Source organism: Elephas maximus, chromosome 3, assembly GCF_024166365.1.
Source record: "Elephas maximus indicus isolate mEleMax1 chromosome 3, mEleMax1 primary haplotype, whole genome shotgun sequence".
Classification (NCBI taxonomy): Eukaryota; Metazoa; Chordata; class Mammalia; order Proboscidea; family Elephantidae; genus Elephas; species Elephas maximus.
Window position 1 is genome coordinate 92,171,060 of NC_064821.1, and position 23,497 is coordinate 92,194,556.

A 23,497-nucleotide genomic window follows, 5' to 3' on the forward strand; every position below is an offset into this window, starting at 1 on the left:
TCATCTCAGTAGCTTCCTCACTCATGCTGTGAGCTCTGGGCATAGCCCTAAGAAAATTGTCAGCCATTTCCCCTACAATACAAACACACATGGCTTAGGCATATGATTCCCATCTGGATCCACCCCCGACTTCCGGCCAGGAGGCTGCTGTGTAGGCAGGAACGTCTGCCTTTGAATTTGCTAGCCTAACCTGGCACCCTGAGCCAGCCCTCTCTAAGCAGTAACACCCAGACCTGGCAAAGCTCACACTTTCATAAATTCCTTTCAAGGGCCACTTTCCATCTCTACCTCTTCCTTGCCCTGTCAAAAAAAAAAAAAAAAAGAGGTTGTTTTTTCAGACCAAACAAATGAATCTTTATTTCTGGAACTGAATAGGCAGCTTTTCCATTAATCCAAGGAACAGATGCTGGCCCAGGAGGGGAATTGGCTGGAAATTCCACCCATCACCCTAAGGCCAATAGGGTCAGGAATTGTTATTCAAAGCAGCAGACAACGCCCCCTCCCCTCCTCAGGTTCCCTGATGGCATCAGTGCCCAGTCACCGCAGAGTTATTACCATCATCATCCCTGCCGGATTCTATTCCCCAGTCAAATTGGCAGCATTCCTTCTATTTGCAAACAGATTGCAAAATAAGAACCCCAGGAAGGATGCAGCCTGGCCAGGCTCCAAGGACTTTCAGCAATGATCCTGCTAAATCCGGGCTACATCATACTACCCAAACAACAATAAGTGCTGACACTACCTTCAAGTGGTCCTGGGTCACTACTGGTGCCTGGACTCTCCTTCCTTCCTCTATCTTCTTGGAAGGGGAAGCCCAGGAAAAGAGAGACAGCAGAACTCTCTGAAAAGTTGTAAGCAAGAGTCTATCACTGGAGTCCTAAACCTTCCACAAGTTTCCTGACATAGGGGCTTTATCTCCAGAAGACTGGGCTGGAATAGAGCAGCAACAGAAATATCCTTTGAATCATTTTCCTATTTGGTTCTAAACCTTCCATCCCTTCTCTGCCTTAGTCTGGCAGACAATCTGGCTGCTGTGTGCATGTCCAGCCTTCTCACCTGAGCTGATCCTTCTTCTCCTGCTCACAACCCTTCACTCAGTCATTTGTTCATTTATAACCAAACACAAAGGGCAAAACAATAATAACAATGGCCTAATAACAGTGGCCATTGCATTTATTGTTTACTGTGTAACAGGCTCTATTAAAGAGTTTTTCACGTATTTTTATAGTTTAATCCTAAAAAATAAAACCCAAGAAGTAGACTCTATTATTAGCCCAATCTCACAAATTGAGGCTTAATGATTTTAAGCAACTTGACTAAGGTCATAAAGCTAGCATGTGAGACATCTGGATTGATACATTTCTTGAAACAACTTTCTTCCAGAATAAGCCTTACTGCCCCCTTTTTACAGATGAAGGAACACATCTAGAGTAACGTGTCCAAAGTCTCATAGCTTGTGGCAGACTGGAACTCAAAATAAGGTCAATTTGATTCCAAAGTCTTTACTTTTAACCACTGCTACTCATCTGTAAAATTAACTACTTCTCTTCCTCAGGGAGGAGAAAGAAACATCTGTCTCATATAACTTAATGCCACAAATAAGATCATGTCAATAAAAACACAATGCAAACAGCACGGCAATATTTGAAGTTACGACTGATTTACTTCATATAGCAAAAGCATATTTTATTCATTTATTTTAGTAGGCAATTTGCTTCTGCTTCCTTTCCAATATGTATAACTTTTATTTTCTTAATACACTAGCAAGACTTCTAGTACAATGTTTACTAGGAGTGGTGAGACAGGACATTCTTGTTTTGTTCCCAATCTTAGAAAGAAAGCACCCAGCTTCTCACCATTAAGTATGATTTCAGCTGTAGGATTTTTGTAGATCTTCTTTATCAAGTTGAAGAAGTTCCCCTCTAATCCTAGCTTGCTTAGTTTGCTGAGAGATTTTATCACAAACAGGTGTTGAATTGTGTCAAATGCTGGTTCTCTCTCTCTTTAACCCATTGATACAGTGAATTGCGTTAATTGATTTTCAAATTTTGAACCAGTTTTGCATATCTAGAATAAATCCCACCTGGTAAGGTACATAATTTTTTAAAAACATTATTGGATTCGATTCATCAATATTTCATTGAGGATTTTTGCATCTATGTTCATGAGAGAGATGGGTCTGTAATTTTCCTGTGATGCCTTTATCTGACTTTAGTGACAATCTGATTATTATATAATGAAGGTAAACATTATTTTCCCAACCCTTTTTGGCATTTTGTGAACTACCCTAGGAATAAAAGGTGGGGGTCAAATTTCAGATGTAGGCTGTAATCACAAAAGTAGGTATGGTAAAGGAGAAAAAGGAAGGACTTTGGAGTCACACAGACCTATGTTTGAACTCTAGTTCTGCCATTACTCTGTGACCTTAGTCAGCTATTAAAGTTCAGTAGACATCTGTTCTTTAATTGGTAAAATGGGAAAAAATTTCTTCCTTATAACACTATACTGAAGATTTAAAAAACAAAAGGCTAGATACATGACAGTAAAACATACTGAAACAAAGACATTTTGTGGCATTATTTTAAAAACCTAACTTGGACACAAAATTTGAGAGGAGTTGGCATGCTTTTATAGCTGTGCTGTGAACAGGAGACCCACATGCCTCCATTATCAGCTTCAGTGTCCCTATTCAGGGGCCAACATGGTCTTTCCAAAACACGAAATTGACCATGTTTTATCCTTTCTGAAACCCTATGAATGGCTTACTATTGTCTCCAGGACAAATTCCAAGTTCTCTGCCTACCTCTTCTGCCTCATCTCTTCCATTTGTTTACTCTAATTTTACCATGGAAATGATAGCTAGCATATTATGCTGTTTTGCATACTCAGTCAATATGCCTTCTAAGAATTCTGTGCTTGGATAATAATTTTTAAACTTTACGTCTCAACTTTGGTATTCCTCTCCTCCAGGAAGCCTTTCCTAACTCTAAGTCATGGTTAGGAACCTCTCCTTGGTGCTTGCACTGCCTTATGCTTACCTCGCTCACAGTTTTAATGACAGTGGTTTAACTGTACGGTTGAGTCTGTTTCTCCCAGTAGACTGCGAGCTCCTTGGGCACAAGTACCATGGCTTGTTCATTTCTGGCATATGATATAGGTTCTCAGACTGTTGTTGTGTGCTGTTGAGTTGATTCTAACTCAGAATGACCCGATATGACAGAGTAGAACTGGCCCATAGGGTTTCTTAGGCTGTAATCTTTAGGGAAGTTGATTGCCAAGTCTTCTCTCCCACAGAGCAGCTGGTGGGTTCGAACCACTGACCTTTCAGTTAGCAGCAGAGTGCTTAACCATTGCACCACGAGGGCTCTTTCATACTCAGATAATGTTTGTTAATTTAATAAGAAAAGCCCAGGGAAGGAGCCAACATGGTGATATAGACAGAAGCACCACACCATCCCTCCACCGCAAAGACCTAAAAAACTAAGTAAAACAGAGACAGACATCAGTTCTGGAACCCTAAGCATCAAATGAAAAGATAAACAACTCATTCAAGCACCGAATGGAATAAGAAACTGACAGAGAACAGAGAGCAAGGAGATATACCAGCGGAGGTCCTCTATCAGCTAATGCAGCAGGGATTTGTCATCTTGGACTCCTGTCAGAGATCGGTGAACAGGGAGTACAGGAAAGCAGCTTCACAGAGCTCCCAATGGGAGACAGATCACCCAGTAACCAGCAATATACACTTTCCCACCCTCCATCCTTTCCCTCCAGATTGGCCTCTGCCACTTCCTAGCTGGCTGTGGTCTTTCCACCAGCTGAGCACTGCAGGCTCCATGCCACCACTTGGATTCGCCCCGCCCACATCCAAGAGTGGTGGACAGGGAGTAAGGGAAAGTGGTTTCACAGAGCTCCCAACAGGAGACAGAGCACCCAGTAATCAACGATACATGCTTTCCTACCTCCTACCTCTTTCCCCCTGGCTTGGCCACCACTTCCCACTGGCCACAGTCTCTTGGCTGCAAGACACCAGCTCCAGATCTGTGCCACTTGGATTCATCTCGCCTACACGGACGAGCTCTCTCAATGCCATTTCTTTGTTGCTGGTGTTTCTTTTCTCCACTTCTTTTGGTTTCTCTCCTGCCTCTCACCTCCTCCCGCTCCTTTCTCTTGAGCATCTCACTCCATGTGACATCAGTGCTTCTTGAAAGGCTACGAAGCACCGCTCAGCTGGGGAACTGCTTACCAGGTCCGCACCACCACACTGGAGGGATCCCTGGAGCCTTTTTTTTTTTTTTGTCTGTTTTCTTTTGTTCTGTTCTGGTTTGTTTTCTTTTTCTTTTCACAGCTTGGGAGCCCCCTCTATCCAGGCTGTACTGCCTTGCTTGGGAGCTACATCTCTATTCTGTGTGTAGCTATGCCGGTGGGATCCCTGGGGGGCATTTCTTCTTCTTCTTTTTTCTTTTCTTTTTCCTTTTTGTTTTTTTCATTTCTCAGTTTCTCGTCTCTCTGTACTTACCTTCTTTCCTCTCTCCTGAATACCTGGTGCTAAGTGACATCTCTGCTCCTTCTAGCCAGGCTGTACTGAGTAGCCAGGGAGCCACTTCCCCAATCTGTGCAGCTGCATCAGTGGGATCCCTGGGGGATTCTTTTATTTATTTATTTTTAAATTTTTATTTATTTTATTTTTCTTTTTTCCTTTTTGTTTTACTTCATTTCTTGGTCTTTCATGTCTCCATTTCAATGGCAAGCTCCCTTAGCACTCTTTTTTGTTTGTTTGTTTGTTTTCTTTTTTGGCTTCTGTTTCTCTCTCCTCTATATCTTCTTTCCGAAACTCATTTCAGCTCCACACACCACAACCTCTCTCCTCCTTCCTGCGTACCTGCACCGTGTGCTGAACATCACACCTCCAAGCAGCACAGCCTACCAGGATCTGCCCTGCACTGACTCCCAACCCATCCTGTCAGCCTTAGTACATGCCACAAACAACCCATCCCAGCCCCTTCCCTTCAGCTGCACTTTCCATACTGCACCATAACTGAGCGATTGGCCCAGCCATTGGGCAAGAAGGTGAAAAGCATCGTGCTCACAGATGAGCAAACAACAAAGAACGCACAGCCCACCTGCTCAGACATACCCAAATAAAACAAAAAAAGCAAGACAAAACAAATATACTGTCAATAAACGAAGAAAATAACTACCGAGTTTCCCAAAGACAGCAGACAATATCAAAACACATAAAAAGACAGGACAGGATGGTCCCAGCAGGCAACCAAAATAAAACACCAGATGATTTTTCAGTAGAAGAAAAGGCACTAGAACTACCTGATACAGAATTCAAATCTCTAATATTCAGAGATATTCAAGAGTTGAAGCAAAAAGCAGACAAAAATAAGGTAAAAAATAGACAAATTAATGGAAAAGACAGACAAATTAATGGAAAATACAGGAAAAAAAATAGAATAATTCAGGAAAATAATACAGGAACAAAATGCAAAAGTAAATTCACAACTAGAAATAATACAAAAACAACAATTAGAAATCCAGAGTTAAACAAGATTTCAGAAATGGACAGTGTCATAGAAGGGGTGCGGACCAGGTCTGAAACAATGGAAGACAGGACCAGTGAAACTGAAGACAAACACTTGGATTCAACTTTGTTGAGGAAAAATCAAAAAAGAACAAACCAAAATGAAGAAATCCTGAGAATTACGTGGGATACAATCAAAAGTAAAAATTTGCAAGTGATCAGGGTTCTAGAACAGGAGGAGAAATGGAAAGCACAGAGAGGCTCATTGCAGAATTGCTGACAGAAGGCTTCCCTAATATCATAAAAGATGAAAAGCTGACCATCCAAGAAGCTCAACAAATCCCATATGGGATAGACCCCTAAAGAAAATCACCTAAAAAAAAAAAAAAAAAAAGAAAATCACCTAGGCATATTATAATCATACTCACTAAAACCAAAGACAAAGAAAGAATCCTGACAATAGCTCAAGAAAAATGAAAAGTCACATACAAAGGGGAAACAATAAGACTCATTATTAGCAGAAACCATGCAGGCAAAAAGGCAATGGGATGAAGCACTGAAAGAAAAAAAAAATGCCAACTAAGAATATATCCTGCAAAACTCTTGTTCAAATATGATGGTGAAATTAGGACATTTCCAGATAAATAAAAATTAAGGGAATATGTAAAAACAAACCAAACTTACAAGAATTATTAAAAGGAGCCCTTCAGTTTGAGAACAAACATCAGACCACAGCTTGAATCTAAGACGCAAGATCATACCAGCCAGGTAACAACCTAGGAAATGAATGCTCAAGGACTATTTAAAGCCAAAAGAATTACAGCAGGGAACCAGAGAGGTTAATCTGTAAATAACGTCAGAACAATAAAAGAGGGAATAAACGGTGTAGCTATAGAACTTTCTAATGGCAAGAAAGACAATGAGATATCAAGTAATAATAGACTGGTTCAAACCTAGGACACTCACTTGATAAGGGGAAATTTCAAGGTAATCATAAAGGAAGTTAACAAACCTACTCATCAAAATAAAGAAGAAAAACATAAAGTCTCAGTAAAAACAAAATCTACAAAAACAAATAAATGAAAAAAATCCACAAACAAAGGTAATTCAGCACAGGAGAGGAAGAGGAACAAAGAAAATGTCTGCACCACAAAAGAAAGTAATACAAAATGTCAGCAATAAACTTAAACCTATCAATAATTACACTGAACATAAACGGCCTAAATGCAACCATAAAGTGACAGAGAGTGACAGAATGGATTAAAAAAACAGGATCCATCAATATGCTGTCTACAAGAGACACACCTTAGAAAAAAAGACATAAATTTATTAAAAAATCAAGGGATGGAAGGAAATATATCAAGCAAACAGTTCCCAAAAAAAAGCAGGAGTACCAATACTAATCTCAGATACAACAGACTTTAAAACAAAATCCACCATAAAAGACAGAGTGGCACTATTTAATGATCAAAGGGATGATCCATCATGAAGACATAACCATAATAAACAGGGTTCCAAAATACATAAAACAAACTCTAACAGCACGGAAAAGAAAAATTGACAATTCCACAATAATAGTAGGAAACTTCAACACACCACTCTCGGTAAAGGACAGAACATCTAGAAAGAAACTTTACAAAGATACAGAAGATCTAACTGCCACAATCAGCCAACTTGACCTCACAGACATATATAGAACACTCCACCTCCCAACAGCTGCGAGGTACACATTCTTTTCCAGCCAACATGGAACGTTCTCCAGAAAATACCACATTTTAGGCTACAGAGCAACCCTCAACAAAATCCAAAACATTGAAATAATGTGAAGTATCTTCTCTGACCACAACACCATCAAGGTAGAAACCAACAAAAAGAACAAGGAAAAAAAAAATCAATGACATGGAAACTGAATAACACCCTGCTTAAAAACCACAGGGTAATAGAAGAAATCAGAGATGGAATAAAAAAATTCCTAGAATCAAATGAAAATGAAATCCCATCAAACTAAAACCTTTGGAACACAGCAAAGGCAGTTCTCAGAGGTCAATTTATAGCAATAGATGCACACACCAAAAAAGAAGAAAGGGATAAAATCAAAACATTAGCCACACAGCTTGAACAAACAGAAAGAGAACAGCAAAAGAAGCCCATAGCCACCAGAAGAAAGGAAATAATCAAGACAGAGCAGAAATAAACGAAATAGGGAACAGAAAAACAATAGAAAGAATCAACAAAACCAAAAGTTGGTTCTTTGAAAGGATCAACAAAATCGACAAACCACTGGCCAAACTGACAAAAGAAAAACAAGAGAGAACACAAATAACCCAAATAAGAAATGAAATGGGAACATTACAACAGACCCAACTGAAATAAAAAGGATCATGACACAGTACTGTGAAAAACTATACTCAACAAATTTGAAAACCTAGAGGAAATAGATTTCTAGAAACACACTACTTACCCAAACTAACACAAAATGATGTTGAAAATCTGAACAGACCCAAAATAAGAGATAGAAAAGGTTAAAAAAACAAAACAAAACAAAACAAAACTCCCAACAACAAAAGCCCTGACCCAGATGGCTTCACTAGAGAATTCTACCAAACATACAGAGAAAAGCTTACGCCAGTACTACTCAAACTATTTCAGAACATAAAAAAAGAAGGGATACTTCCAAATTCATTTTATGAACCTAGCATAACCCTGATACGAAAACCAGGCAAAGACGCCACAAAAAAAGAAAATTAGAGACCAATATCTCCTATGGATACAGACGTAAAAATTCTCAACAAAATTCTAGCCAGTAGAATTCAGCATCATATCAAAAAAATAATACACTATGACCAAGTAAGATTCATACTGGGTATGCAAGGATGGTTCAAAATTAGAAAATCAATCAATGTAATAAACCACATAAATAAAAGGACAGAATCACATGATCATCTCAATCAACACAGAAAAGGCATTTGACAAAGTCCAACACCCATTCCTGATAAAAACTCTCAATAAAATAGGTATAGAAGGGAAATTTCTCAATAAAGGGCATCTAAGCAAAACCAACAGCCAGCACCATTCTTAACAGAGGCTGAAAACATTTTCCTCGAGAACAGGAACAAGACAATGACGTGCTTTATCACCACTCCTGTTTAACATTCTGCTGGAAGTCCTATGTAGAGCAATATGGAAAGAAAAAGAAATAATGGGCATCCCAATTGGTAATGAAGACATAAAACTGTCCCTATTTGCAAATGATATACTATACATAGAAAACCCAAAAGACTCTATAAGAAATCTACTGGAACTAACAGAAAGATTCAGCAGAGTAGCAGGATACAAGGTCAACATACAAAAATCAGTTGGATTCCTATACAACAATAAAGAGAATGATGAAAAGGAAATCAGGAAAGCAATACTATTTATAATAGCCCCTAAAAAAATAAAATACTTAGGAATAAATCTAGCCAGGGATGTAACAGACCTATACAAAGACAACTGCAAAACACTACGGCAAGAAACCAAAAGAGATCTACATAAATGGAAAAACATACCATGCTCATGCATAGGTAGACTCAATAGAATTGTGCCAACTGTGAAAACGACAATTCTATCCAAAGCAATTTACAAATACAATGCAATCCTGATCCAAATACCAACAACATTCTTCAAAGAGATGGAAAAATTAATCATTAGCTTTATATGAAAAGGGAAGAAGCCCCATATGAGTAAAGCACTGTCAAAGAAGAAGAAAACCGTAGGAGGACTCACCCTATCTGACCTCAGAACCTACTATACAGCTACAGTAGTCAAAATAGCCTGGTACTGGTACAATGAAATACTAATTGACTAGTGGAACAGAATTGAGAGCCTAGATGTAAAGCCATCCATCTACAGTCACCTGATCTTCAACAAGGGCCCTAAGTCCATCGAATGGAGAGAGATAGTCTTTTTAAGAAATAGTGCCAGCAAAACTGGATGTCCATCTGCAAAAAAATGAAACCAGACCCATATCTCACACTATACACAAAAACTATTTCAAAATGAATCAAAGACCTGAATATAAAGTTCACAGAAGAAAAAATAGGGTCAATGCTAGAAACCCTAATGCATGGCATTAAGAGATACAAACCATAATCAACAACACACAAACTCCAGAAGATAAACCAGATAGCTGGGATCTTCTAAAAATTAAAAACTTTTGCTCATGAAAAGTTTTCGCCAAAAGAGTAAAAAGAGAACCTACAGACTGGGAAAAAATTTTTTGGCTATTACTAATCAGACAAAGGTCTAAACTCTAAAATCTACAGGAAAATCCAACACCTCTACAACAAAAAGACAAATAATCCAATTAAAAAACGGGCAAAGGAAATGAACAGGCACTTCACCAAAGAAGACATTCAAGTGGTGGACAGACAAATTAGTAAATGCCCGCACTCACTAACCATCAGAGAAATGCAAATCAAAACCACAATGAGATACCATCTCACCCCGGCATTACTGGCATGAATAAAAAAAAAAAAAAACTGAAAAAAACAAATGTTGGAGAGGCTGCGGGGAAGACTGGAACTCTTATGCACTGCTGGTGGGAATGCAAAATGATAAAACCATTTTGGAAAATAATATGGCACTTCCTTAGAAAGCTAGAAAAAGAAATACCATATGGTCCAGTGATCCCATTCCTAGGAATTCATCCTAGAGAAATAAGATCCATGGCAAATGCACACCCATGTTCACTGCAGCATTGCTCACAATGGCAAAGAGATGGAAACAACCTAGATGCCCATCAACAGATGAATGGATAAACAAACTATGGTACCTACATACAATGGAGTATTACACAACAATAAAGAACAATGATGAATCTGTGAAGCATCTCAATAACATGGATGAATCTGGAGGGCATTATGCTGAGTGAAATAAGTCAACCACAAAAGGACAAATACTGTATGAGACCATTACAGTAAAAACTCATGAAAAACTTTTTACGCAAAAACCAACAATCTTTGATGTTTACAAGAGAGGGGAGGGGTAGGGGTGGGAAAACACTAAATAAAACAAAAGGTTAAGTGGTAACTTTGGTGAAGGGTAAGACAGTACACAATTCTGGGGAAGACAGCACAATAACTCATACAAGGCAGGGTCACGGAAGCTCCATAGACACATCCAAACTCCCTGAGGAATCGAATTGCTGGGCGGAGGACTGTAGGGACCATGGTCTCAGGGAATATCTAGCTCAACTGGCATAACAAAATGTATAAGGAAAATGTTCTTCATTCTACTTTGGTGAGTAGCATCTAGGGTCTTAAAAGCCTGTGAGTGGCCATCTAAGATACTCCACTGGTCTCACCCTGTCTGGAGCAAGGGAGACTGAAGAAAACTAAAGATACTTCAGTAATGAAGTCACTCCTGAGGTTCACTCTTCAGCCAAAGATTAAATAGGCCCATAAAACAAAACAAGTTTAAAGGGGCACACCAGCTCAGGAGGCAAGGACTAGAAGGCAGGAGGGGACAGGAACGCTGGTACTAGGGAACTCAAGGTCAAGAAGAGAGAGAGTTGACATGTTGTGGGGTTGTTAACCAATGTCATAAAACAATATGCATACTGTTTAATGACAAGCTAGTTTGTTCTGTAAACCTTCATCTAAACTACAATTAAAAAAAAAAAAAGTCCATGGATGGCCTTCATATCAGTATCCGTTGTGAAGAAGACGTGTGCTAAGCACTATACCTTAATCCACAGCATCATTTCTGTTAAAAAAAAAAAAAAGACCTCTCAAATTATTCCTGGCTCTCAGACAATTAGTCCCTCTGACCATTTCCCCTGGAGAGGAAAAACAGGGAGTTTCTCACAGCAAGGGAAGTTCCTCTTTCTTCTTCCTGTTCCCACTCCCTTCTTTGTACAGTATGCCAGCTTAAGAGTAGTAATTACAAGAAAATCTACATTACAATTACTGTAGCAGTCAACTTTGCATCAACATCTATAAAATAAAGAACTCTTGGGATTGATGGACATTAATGTTTCTTCCCTATCGTCCTTTCACATGCACTTTTTTTTTTTTACTTTGAAAAATATCACCATTTTTGACATATCTCCCAACAGTTTTGAAATTATTAGAGCTTGTATCTTGGGGGAAAACCCTTGATACATGACACGTATTAGATTGCTAGGGTTGGAAGGAAACTTTGGAACTACTAATTTGACTCTTATTTTACATATATACACTCCCTTAATCCTCCGAATGTTCTATGTGGTAGGCATGATAAACATCATTTTATAGAGGGAGAAACTGAACCTCAGAGAGGCTATGTAACCCAAGATCATCTAAAACCTGTACGTGTTTTCTCTTCACTGCCACTCCTGCTCCCCACTCTGTGAGATTGGGTGAGTCACATTCCCTGTCGGGATCTCAGCTTCACAATGTAAAACAAGAGAGTCAAATCAGTAGTTTCAAAGTTTCCTTTCAACTCTAGCAAACTAATACCTCTAATGCATCAAGAGCTCCCCCTAAAATACAAAGTCCAGTGATTTAAAAACTGTTAGGAGATGTGTCAAAAGTGGTGAAATTTTTAAAATAGTAAAAAAAAAGTACATGTGAAAGAAAGAAAAAAGCATCATTGTTCATCAACCCCAACTCTGTGGCCCGACGGTTAAGCATTCGGCTGGTAACTGAAAGATCAGCAGTTCGAACCCACCAGCCGCTCCATGGGAGAAAAACATGGCAGTCTGCTTCTGTAAAGATTACAGCCTTGGAAACCCTATGGGGCAGTTCTACTCTGTCCTATAGGGTCACTATGAGTTGGAATTGACTCGACAGCAAAGTGTACATATACAAATTTATATATATATACACATACATATATTAACCTTGGTGGCATAGTGGTTAAGAGCTACACCTGCTAACCAAAAGGTCTGGAGTTCGAATCCACCAGGCGCTCCTTGGAAACTCTATGGCTCTATGGGGCAGTTCTATCCTGTCCTATAGGGCTGCTATGAGCCGGAATCAACTTGACAGCAATGGGTTTTTTTTTTTTTTTTTTGTATACATATATATATATATATATTTGATGTTAGATGTCATCAAGTCAGCTCTGACTCATAAGGACCTTCTATATAACAGAAGAAACATTGCCTGGTCCTGTGTCATCATCACAATAACGGGTACATTTGAGCTCATTGTTGCAGCGACTATGTGAAACCATCTTGTTGAGAGTCTTCCTCTTTTTTGCTGACCCTCTACTTCAGGAAGCATGATGTCCTTCTCCAGGGATTGGTCCCTCTTGATAACATGTCCAAAGTAAGTGAGATGAAGTCTCACCATCTTGCTTCTAAGGAGCATCCTAGCTATACTTCCCCCAAGACAAATTTGCTCATTCTTCTGGCAGTCAGTATTCTTCACCAACACCATAATTCAAAGTCATCAATTCTTCAGTCTTCTGTTTTCATTATCCAGCTTTCATATGCAAATGTGGTGACTGAAAATATCATGGCTTGGGTCAGGAGCACCTGAGTCCTCAAAGTATCATCTTTTCTTTTTAAGATTTTAAAGAGGTGTTTTGCAGCGTATTTTCTCAATGTAATACAGCATTTGATTTCTTGACGGCTGTTTCCATGGGCATTGATTATTGATCCAAGTAAAATGAAATCCTTGACAACTTCAATATTTTCTCCATTTCACCAGGAGCCCTGGTGGCACACAGGTTAAGCAGCTTCACTGTTAACCAAAAGGTTGATGGTTCGAACGCACCCAGCCAGCTGCTCCCGTAAAGGTAACAGTCTAGAAAACCCTATGGGGCAGTTCTATTCTGTAATACGGGGTTACTATGAGTTGAAATCCACTTGATGATACCTAACAATATGTGTGTAGCTGTGCAACCTGGAGGACTGAAAAGAGCTTTCTGCCAGGAGGAAATAGAACTGGCTGCAACACATCTCCATTAGGGTCTTGGGCAATTCATATATATGTATAGTTCTTATTGTTGTTGGGTGCCGTCATGTTGGGTTCATAGCAATCCTATATACAACAGAACGAAACGCTACCCAGTCCTGCACCATCTTCACAATCTTTGCTATGCTTTACCCACTGTTGCAGCCACCGTGTCTGTCCGTCCTGTGAAGGGTCTGCTCTTTTTTGATATATAAATACATATGTATGGAGAGTGGAGCCCTGGTGGTGCAGTGGTTAAGAGATCAGCTGCTAACCAAGGGGTGAGCAGTTCGAATCCACCAGCTGCTACCTACCTGGAAACCCTATGGTACAGTTCTACTCTGTCTTATAGGGTTGCTATGAATTGGAATAGATTCGACGGCAACAAGTGTGGTGTTTTACAGGTATGGAGAGAGGAAGGAGAGGGAGACAGATGGTGAAGGAGGAGGAGGGAGGGAGGGAAGGAGGAAAGGAAGGAAGGAAGATTTCAGCTTGGACAATTAAATTCAACACAAGCACACTGTATTGTTCAACCTAGTATTCCATACAGATGAACACTCATGGACTCCAGTCTGAGCTATTGAGAATTTATCACTTGAGAAGTCTTTGATATGGTGGTAGCAGAAGGCAGACAGGTTCAGGGTAGAGATCCTGAGGTCTCCTGGTAGTAAATGGTTATCAGTGTCCAACTCTGCCCAAAGCATGGATGGATGGAACTTGGAAAATAAGCTAAGGCCTCAGAGAAACTTCATCCTGATCACACCCTGAACCAGCTCATTTGCCCATTTGCCCACAAGTAGCAGGAAGGATAAAGATAATTCAGTCATGCCATCTGCCCAAAATGACTCTATTGCTCCCCCTCATTGAACTTCACTTCCAACATCTGAAAAATAGAGAAAATTCCTAACCAGTAGTGTTACTGTGAAAATTAAAATTAAAACAGTTTATGTGTATTAGTTTCCTACGGTTCCCTTTACAAAGTACCACAAAAAGTGGCTTTAAAAAACAGAATTTTATTGTCTCACAGTTCTGGAAGCTAGAAGTCTGAAATCAAGGTGTCAGAAGGGCCACTCTTTCTCTCTGGGTGGAGGATCCTTCCTTGCCCCTTCCTGGGCAGGGCTGGGGTGGAGGCAGGGGTGAGGATCTTTCCTTGCCGCTTCCTAGCTTCCGATGGTGGCCGGCAATCCTTGGGGTTCCTTGGCTTGTGGCATCATAATTCCAATCTCTGCCCTGTCTTCACATGACCATCTTCCCTCTGAGTTAATGCCTGTGTCTCTTCTTATAAGAACACTAGTTATATTGGATTAGAGCCCAGTATGACCTCATCTTAACTTGATTACATCTGGAAAGATCCTATTTCCAAATAAGGTCACATTCACTGGCACCAGGGTTTAGAACTTCAACATATCTTTTGGGAGGCACAATTCAACCCACAACAGTATGTAAAAGTGCCTTTCATATTATAAATCAACTTCCAGGTGTTAGATGTAATTATTCCTAAAAATGTTTTTCAGGATTTTTTTCTTTTCAACAAGGGACTTACTTGCTCAGATGCCTATATATGAGAAAAATAAGACCTAGTATAAACTATCATATTTATTATAACCATTTATGGCCACTTATAAAAACACTAATTTTTTTTTTATAAAAACACTAATGTATAGCACCTTCACTACACTTACTAATAACAGCTGACACTTACTGAGCACCTTCTATGTGTTAGCACTGTTCTAAGCACTTTATAGGTATAACTAATTTAATCCTTACAATGCCATAAAATAGGTACTATTGTCTTCATTTGACAGAGTTGGTAACTTAGGCCAGAGCAATTAACTAATTTTTTTATGGTCAAAAAGTTATGAAGTGATACAGCTGATATGTGAAACCAAGCAGTCTGGCTCCAACGTCAACCTTTATAGTAAATTACAAGTAACGAAATTATTTCATACTGATTTATGATATTACACTGGCATCTTTAGTCAACTGACGTGTAATGAGTTATGCACATTTTATAAGAAATGTGACTGTTTCTTAAAAATAAAACAATCATTTATGATGTCATTAAAGTAAATCTAAAGAATATGATCAACATTTGCCTTATTTGTAGTTGATATTTTTATCACTGGTCTCAGAAAGTAGTAAGAAGAATTGATTATTTTTATGGCATGACATTAAGCTGGGTACAAAATTCACCTTTCTGGTCTCCCTTACCCAGGTCAGTAAAAGACCTTTCCATCCCTTTCATACGAATATTTTGTTTGCATACGAAGCTTTTAAAAAGCAAGGAATGGATCTGTTCTGTTAATGAGCAAAGATCCAATAGCTGTAGACTTTCTGACTCCAATAAATCTAAGAAAATGCCTTAGAAATCTCAAGGGACTTGTTGTTTCCAAGACACACATGACATCTTTATGACAAAAGTTTAGGTATTGCTGGTTTACAAGGAACAGAAACTCACTTAGATTTCCTTCAGGAAGGATGGTTTTGTTGTAACAATAAATACAATAAGGTCCCAAAAGCTGGGACCAGGTAGTTTCTCTTTCTTACCTTACAGCCCTTCATTTCTGCCATATACTTCTTTCATTCCTCTCCCTCTTCCATTGGTTTTTCTACTGAACTACTTGCAAATGGATATCACAGCCTTAGGATACAATCAACCAGATTTTCTAAATGCTTCTTATGGCCAACCAATGAATTCTCTAATCCTCAGGAAAGGAGAATGTAACTAGTTCAGCTTGGATCAGATAACTACCCTAGTCTATTCAGGAGTAGAGATTACATGATTCATAGGGTTGTCTCTTCTAGGCTGTGACGGGTTCTCCTGGAAGTGTGTGTAGAGACAAAGAAACAAAGAGCATCTCAATTGTGATATTATTCAAGTGAAAAAAGTTTCATGGTACTGTTTATTTAATGTTTCAGTTTTAATTTTCTTGAAATCATGTTGCCTCTGGTCTCACAAAGACTGATCATCTTGTGGATATACTCTGACAATTTTCATCATAATAATTGTTTACTATCTGCCCCACTTTGCAGATGAGAAAGTGGAGGCTAGGAAAGTTTAGATTATTTGCATGAGGTCAAAATAAACTCAGATTCTTTGCTCTCTCCACTATACATATTGCCTCAAATGTGGCCAGGTTATCCATGAATATCCTCCAAATTCATAAATGCTGATATACAGTATCAGGTAATGTTGGGAAAAAAGAATGTCTCTGGAAAGGGACTCTCATTTACTCTTGAATCTGGTCATCTTGTACTGTATTCTTGTGTGGCAAATGGAGATTACTACATATGATAACTCTGTCACTTTTCCAAAGGTTCATCCAGAAACCACTGTCTTTGCCACTGGCCACTCCTACCCAGCACTGTGGCCCTCAAAAAGGAGATTCAGCTCAGTCTGTTTTATAAACTCCAAAATCATATGATGAGATGCAATAAGGTAGTCTTTGGAAAAAAACAGACCTGGGTTGAAATTCTGGCTTCACTACACAACGGTAAGTCAAGAAGTACTGTTGCAAAATTATAGAAACCTTTACTAAACAAAAATATCAAAATGTGAAGCTATTGTTTCTCAACATATCCTCCATCTAGGTCTATGCACTTCTGAATGTAGTATTTCCATGTCTCCAACCCTTCCCTGACAAATTCTGTACTCTTTGATTTACACCACGTCAAAATGGCAGTTTTGGCATCCTCAAGGGACACAAATTCCTTTTTAATGTTTTTTGTGTTTTGGGAACAAAAAGAAATCTGAAGGAGCAAGATCAAGGCTATAGGGTAGATGGGGTAATGTTTCCCAATGAAATTCTTGTAGGACAGCCTTTGCTACCCTAGAAGAAAGAGAGATGCCTTACTGTGATGGGAAAAAATAATTAGCACAATTTTCCTTGTCTTTTTCTCACCGATGCAGTTTTCAATTTTCTTAAAACTTCTTCATAATAAGCCCCCGTGATCATCCTGTGTCTTTCAAGAAAATCTATCAAGATTACCCCTTGGGAGTCCCCAGGGTGGGGGGGAAACAGTTGCCATAACCTTCTGAGTGATCTTCCCTCTCTTGGCTCATCTCTGAGGTATTCCTGACCTTCTTTAAAATGCTTGATCTGTCTAAAAACTGTTGTTTTATGTGGAGCAGCATTCCCATAAACTTGTTGCAAAGCTTCAGTGAGTTGGGAAAATGTCCACTTGAGTTTTGTTAAAAAATTTCATACATATTAGCCCTGACCTCAAAATAATTCCCCCCCTCCGCCCCATGGTACAAAAAATATCCTTTTTTTTTTTTAATTAATTTTTATTAAGCTTCAAGTGAACATTTACCATTCCAATCAGTCTGTCACATGTAGGTTTACATACATCTTACTCCCTTCTCCCACTTGCTCTCCCCCTATTGAGTCAGCCCTTTCAGTCTCTCGTTTCGTGCCAATTTTGCCATCTTCCCTCTCTCTCTATCTTCCCATCCCCCCTCCAGTCAAGAGTTGCCAACACACTCTCCAGTGTCCACCTGATTTAATTAGCTCACTCTTCATCAGCATCTCTCTCCCCCTCCACTGACCAGTCCTTTTCATGCCTGATGAGTTGTCTTCGGGGATGGTACCTGTCCTGTGCCATCAGAAGTTCTGGGGAGCATTGTTTCTGGGATTCCTCTAGTCGCAGTCATACCATTAGGTATGGTCTTTTCATGAGAATTTGGGGTCTGTATCCCATTGGTCTCCTGCTCCCTCAGGAGTTGTCTGTTGTGCTCCCTGACAGGGCAGACATCGATTGTGGCCGGGCACCAACTAGTTCTTCTGGTCTCAGGATAATGCAGGTCTCTGGTTCATGTGGCCCTTTCTGTCTCTTGGGTTCTTAGTTGTCGTGTGACCTTGGTGTTCTTCCTTTGCCTTTGCTCCAGGTGGGTTGAGACCAATTGATGTAACTTAGATGGCCGCTTGCTGGCATTTAGGACCCCAGGCGCCACAATTCAAAGTGGGATGCAGAATGTTTTCATAATAGAATTATTTTGCCCATTGACTTAGAAGTCCCCTCAAACCAAGTTCCCAGACCCCAGCCCCTGCTCCGCTGACCTTGGAAGCTTTCATTTTATTCCGGAAACCTCTTTGCTTTTAGCCCAGTCCAATTAGGCTGACCTTCCTTGTATTGAGTGTTGTCTTTCCCTTCACCCCAAGCAGTTCTTATCTACAGATTGATCAATAAAAAGCCCTTTCCCTCCCTCCCTCCCCTCTTTGTAACCACAAAAGTATGTGTTCTTCTCCATTTTTTCTATTTCTCAAGATCTTATAATAGTGGTCTTATACAATATTTGTCCTTTTGCAACTGACTCATTTCGCTCAGCATAATGCCTTCCAGATTCCTCCATGTTATGAAATGTTTCAGAGATTCGTCACTGTTCTTTATCGATGCGTAGTATTCCATTGTGTGAATATACCACAATTTATTTAACCATTCATCTGTTGACGGACATCTTGGTTGCTTCCAGCTTTTTGCTATTGTAAACAGAGCTGCAATAAACATGGGTGTGCATATATCTGTTTGTGTGAAGGCTCTTGTATCTCTAGGGTATATTCCGAGGAATGGGATTTCTGGGTTGTATGGTACTTCTATTTCTAACTGTTTAAGATAACGCCAGATGGATTTCCAAAGTGGTTGTACCATTTTACAATCCCACCAGCAGTGTATGAGAGTTCCAATCTCTCCGCAGCCTCTCCAACATTTATTATTTTGTGTTTTTTGGATTAATGCCAGTCTAGTTGGTGTGAGATGGAATCTCATCGTAGTTTTAATCTGCATTTCTCTAATGGCTAATGATTGGGAGCATTTTCTCATGTATCTGTTGGCTGCCTGAATATCTTCTTTAGTGAAATGTGTGTTCATATCCTTTGCCCACTTCTTGATTGGGTTGTTTGTCTTTTTGTGGTTGAGTTTTGACAGAATCATGTAGATTTTAGAGATCAGGCGCTGGTCTGAGATGTCATAGCTGAATATTCTTTCCCAGTCTGTAGGTGGTCTTTTTACTCTTTTGGTGAAGTCTTTAGATGAGCATAGGTGTTTGATTTTTAGGAGCTCCCAGTTATCGGGTTTCTCTTCATCATTTTTGGTAATGTTTTGTATTCTGTTTATGCCGTGTATTAGGGCTCCTAGGGTTGATCCTGTTTTTTCTTCCATGATCTTTATCGTTTTAGTCTTTATGTTTAGGTCTTTGATCCACTTGGAGTTAGTTTTTGTGCATGGTGTGAGGTATGGGTCCTGTTTCATTCTTTTGCAAATGGATATCCAGGTATGCCAGCACCATTTGTTAAAAAGACTATCATTTCCCCAATTGACAGACACTGGTCCTTTGTCAAATATCAGCTGCTCATACGTGGATGGATTTATATCTGGGTTCTCAATTCTGTTCCATTGGTCTATGTGCCTGTTGTTGTACCAGTACCAGGCTGTTTTGACTACTGTAGCTGTATAATAGGTTCTGAAATCAGGTAGAGTGAGGCCTCCCACTTTCTTCTTCTTTTTCAGTAATGCTTTGCTTATCCGGGGGTTCTTTCTCTTCCATATGAAATTGGTGATTTGTTTCTCTGTCCCCTTAAAATATGACATTGGAATTTGGATTGGAAGTGCGTTATATGTATAGATGGCTTTTGGTAGAATAGACATTTTTACTATGTTAAGTCTTCCTATCCATGAGCAAGGTATGTTTTTCCACTTAAGTATGTCCTTTTGAATTTCTTGTAGCAGAGTTCTATAGTTTTCTTTGTATAGGTCTTTTACATCCTTGGTAAGATTTATTCCTAAGTATTTTATCTTCTTGGGGGCTACTGTGAATAGTATTGATTTGGTTATTTCCTCTTCAGTGTTCTTTTTGTTGATGTAGAGGAATCCAAGTGATTTTTTGTATGTTTATTTTATAACCTGAGACTCTTCCAAACTCTTCTATTAGTTTCAGTAGTTTTCTGGAGGATTCCTTAGGGTTTTCCATGTATACGATCATGTCATCTGCAAATAGTGATAGCTTTACTTCCTCCTTACCAATCTGGATACCCTTTATTTCTTTGTCTAGCCTAATTGCCCTGGCTAGGACTTCAGGTACGATGTTGAATAAGAGCGGTGATAAAGGGCATCCTTGTCTGGTTCCCGTTCTCAAGGGAAATGCTTTCAGGTTCTCTCCATTTAGAGTGATATTGGCTGTTGGCTTTGCATAGATGCCCTTTATTATGTTGAGGAATTTTCCTTCAACTCCTATTTTGGTAAGAGTTTTTATCATAAATGGGTGTTGAACTTTGTCAAATGCCTTTTCTGCATCTATTGATAAGATCATGTGGTTTTTATCTTTTGTTTTATTTATGTGATGGATTACATTAATGGTTTTTCTCATATTAAACCAGCCTTGCATACCTGGTATAAATCCCACTTGATCAGGGTGAATTATTTTTTTGATGTGTTGTTGGATTCTATTGGCTAGAATTTTGTTGAGGATTTTTGCATCTATGTTCATGAGGGATATAGGTCTAAAATTTTCTTTTTTTGTAATGTCTTTACCTGGTTTTGGTATCAGGGAGATGGTAGCTTCATAGAATGAGTTGGGTAGTATTCCGTCTTTTTCTATGCTTTGAAATACCTTCAGTAGTAATGGTGTTAAGTCTTCTCTGAAGGTTTGGTAGAACTCTGCAGTGAAGCCGTCTGGGCCAGGACTTTTTTTTGTTGGAAGTTTTTTGATTACCGTTTCAATCTCTTTTTTTGTTATGGGTCTATTTAGTTGTTCTACTTCTGAATGTGTTAGTTTAGGTAGGTAGTATTGTTCCAAGAATTTATCCATTTCTTCTAGGTTGTCAAATTTGTTAGAGTACAATTTTTCGTAGTAATCTGAAATGATTCTTTTAATTTCATTTGGCTCTGTTGTGATGTGGTCCTTCTCGTTTCTTATTCAGGTTATTTGTTTCCTTTCCTGTTTTTCTTTAGTCAGTCTAGCCAATGGTTTATCAATTTTGTTAATTTTTTCAAAGAACCAGCTTTTGGCTTTGTTAATTCTTTCAATTGTTTTTCTGTTCTCTAATTCATTTAGTTCAGCTCTAATTTTTATTATTTGTTTTCTTCTGGTGCCTGATGGGTTCTTTTGTTGCTCACTTTCTATTTGTTCAAGTTGTCAGGACAGTTCTCTGATTTTGGCTCTTTCTTCTTTTTGTATGTGTGCATTTATCGATAAAAATTGGCCTCTGAGCACTGCTTTTGCTGTGTCCCAGAGGTTTTGATAGGAAGTATTTTCATTCTCGTTGCTTTCTAAGAATTTCCTTATTCCCTCCTTGATGTCTTCTATAACCCAGTCTTTTTTCAGGAGGGTATTGTTCATTTTCCAAGTATTTGATTTCTTTTCCCTAGTTTTTCTGTTATTGATTTCTAGCTTCATTGCCTTGTGGTCTGAGAAGATGCTTTGTAATATTTCGATGTTTTGGATTCTGCAAAGATTTGTTTTGTGACCTAATATGTGGTCTATTCTAGAGAATGTTCCATGTGCACTAGAAAAAAAAGTATATTTTGCAGCAGTTGGGTGGAGAGTTCTGTATGTCTATGAGGTCAAGTTGGTTGATTGTTGTAAGTAGGTCTTCCGTGTCTCTATTGAGCTTCTTACTGGATGTCCTGTCCTTCTCCGAAAGTGGTGTGTTGAAGTCTCCTACTATAAATGTGGAGGTGTCTATCTCACTTTTCAATTCTGTTAAAATTTGATTTATGTATCTTGCAGCCCTGTCATTGGGTGCGTAAATATTTAATATGGTTATGTCTTCCTGATCAATTGTCCCTTTTATCATTACATAGTGTCCTTGTTTATCCTTTGTGGTGGATTTAAGTCTAAAGTCTATTTTGTCAGAAATTAATATTGCTACTCCTCTTCTTTTTTGCTTATTGTTTGCTTGATATATTTTTTTCCATCCTTTGAGTTTTAGTTTGTTTGTGTCTCTAAGTCTAAGGTGTGTCTCTTGTAGGCAGCATATAGATGGATCGTGTTTCTTTATCCAGTCCGTGACTCTCTGTCTCTTTATTGGTGCATTTAGTCCATTTACATTCAGCGTTATTATAGATAAATAAGTTTTTAGTGCTGTCATTTTGATGCCTTTTCATGTGTGTTGTTGGCCGTTTCATTTTTCCACGTGCTTTTTTGTGCTGAGACGTTTTTCTTAGTAGCTTGTGAGATCCTCATTTTCATAATGTTTAACTTTGTGTTTGTTGAGTCGTTACGTTTTTCTTGGCTTTTTTCTTGAGTTATGGAATTGATATTCCTTTTTGTGGTTACCTTATTATTTACCCCTATTTTTCTAAGTAAAAACCTAACTTGTATCCTTCTATATCGCCTTGTATCACTCTCCATCTGGCAGTTTAATGCCTCCTATATTTAGTCCCTGTTTTTGATTATTGCGATCGTTTATCTATTGATTTCCATGATTTCCTGTTATGTGTATTATTTTGTTTATTTATTTATTTATTAGAATTAGTCTTAATTTGTTTGTTTTTGTGATTTCCCTATTTGAGTTGCGTTGATATCAGGGCGTTCTGTTTTGTGACCTTGTATTGTGCTGGTACCTAATATTATTGGTCATCAGGCCATACAATCTCCTTTAGCATTTGTTGCAGTCTTGGTTTAGTTTTTGCAAATTCTCTAAACTTGTGTTTATCTGTAAATATCTTAATTTCTCCTTCATATTTCAGAGAGAGTTTTGCTGGATATATGATCCTTGGTTGGCAGTTTTTCTCCTTCAGTGCTCTGTATACGTCGTCCCATTGCCTTCTTGCCTGCATGGTTTCTGCTGAGTAGTCTGAACTTATCCTTATTGATTCTCCCTTGAAGGAAACCTTTCTTTTCTCCCTGGCTGCTTTTAAAATTTTCTGTTTGTCTTTGGTTTTGGCAAGTTTGATGATAATATGTCTTGGTGTTTTTCTTTTTGGATCAATCTTAAATGGGGTTCGACAAGCATCTTGGATAGATATCCTTTCGTCTTTCATGATGTCAGGGAAGTTTTCTGTCAGGAGTTCTTCAACTATTTTCTCTGTGTTTTCTGTCCTCTCT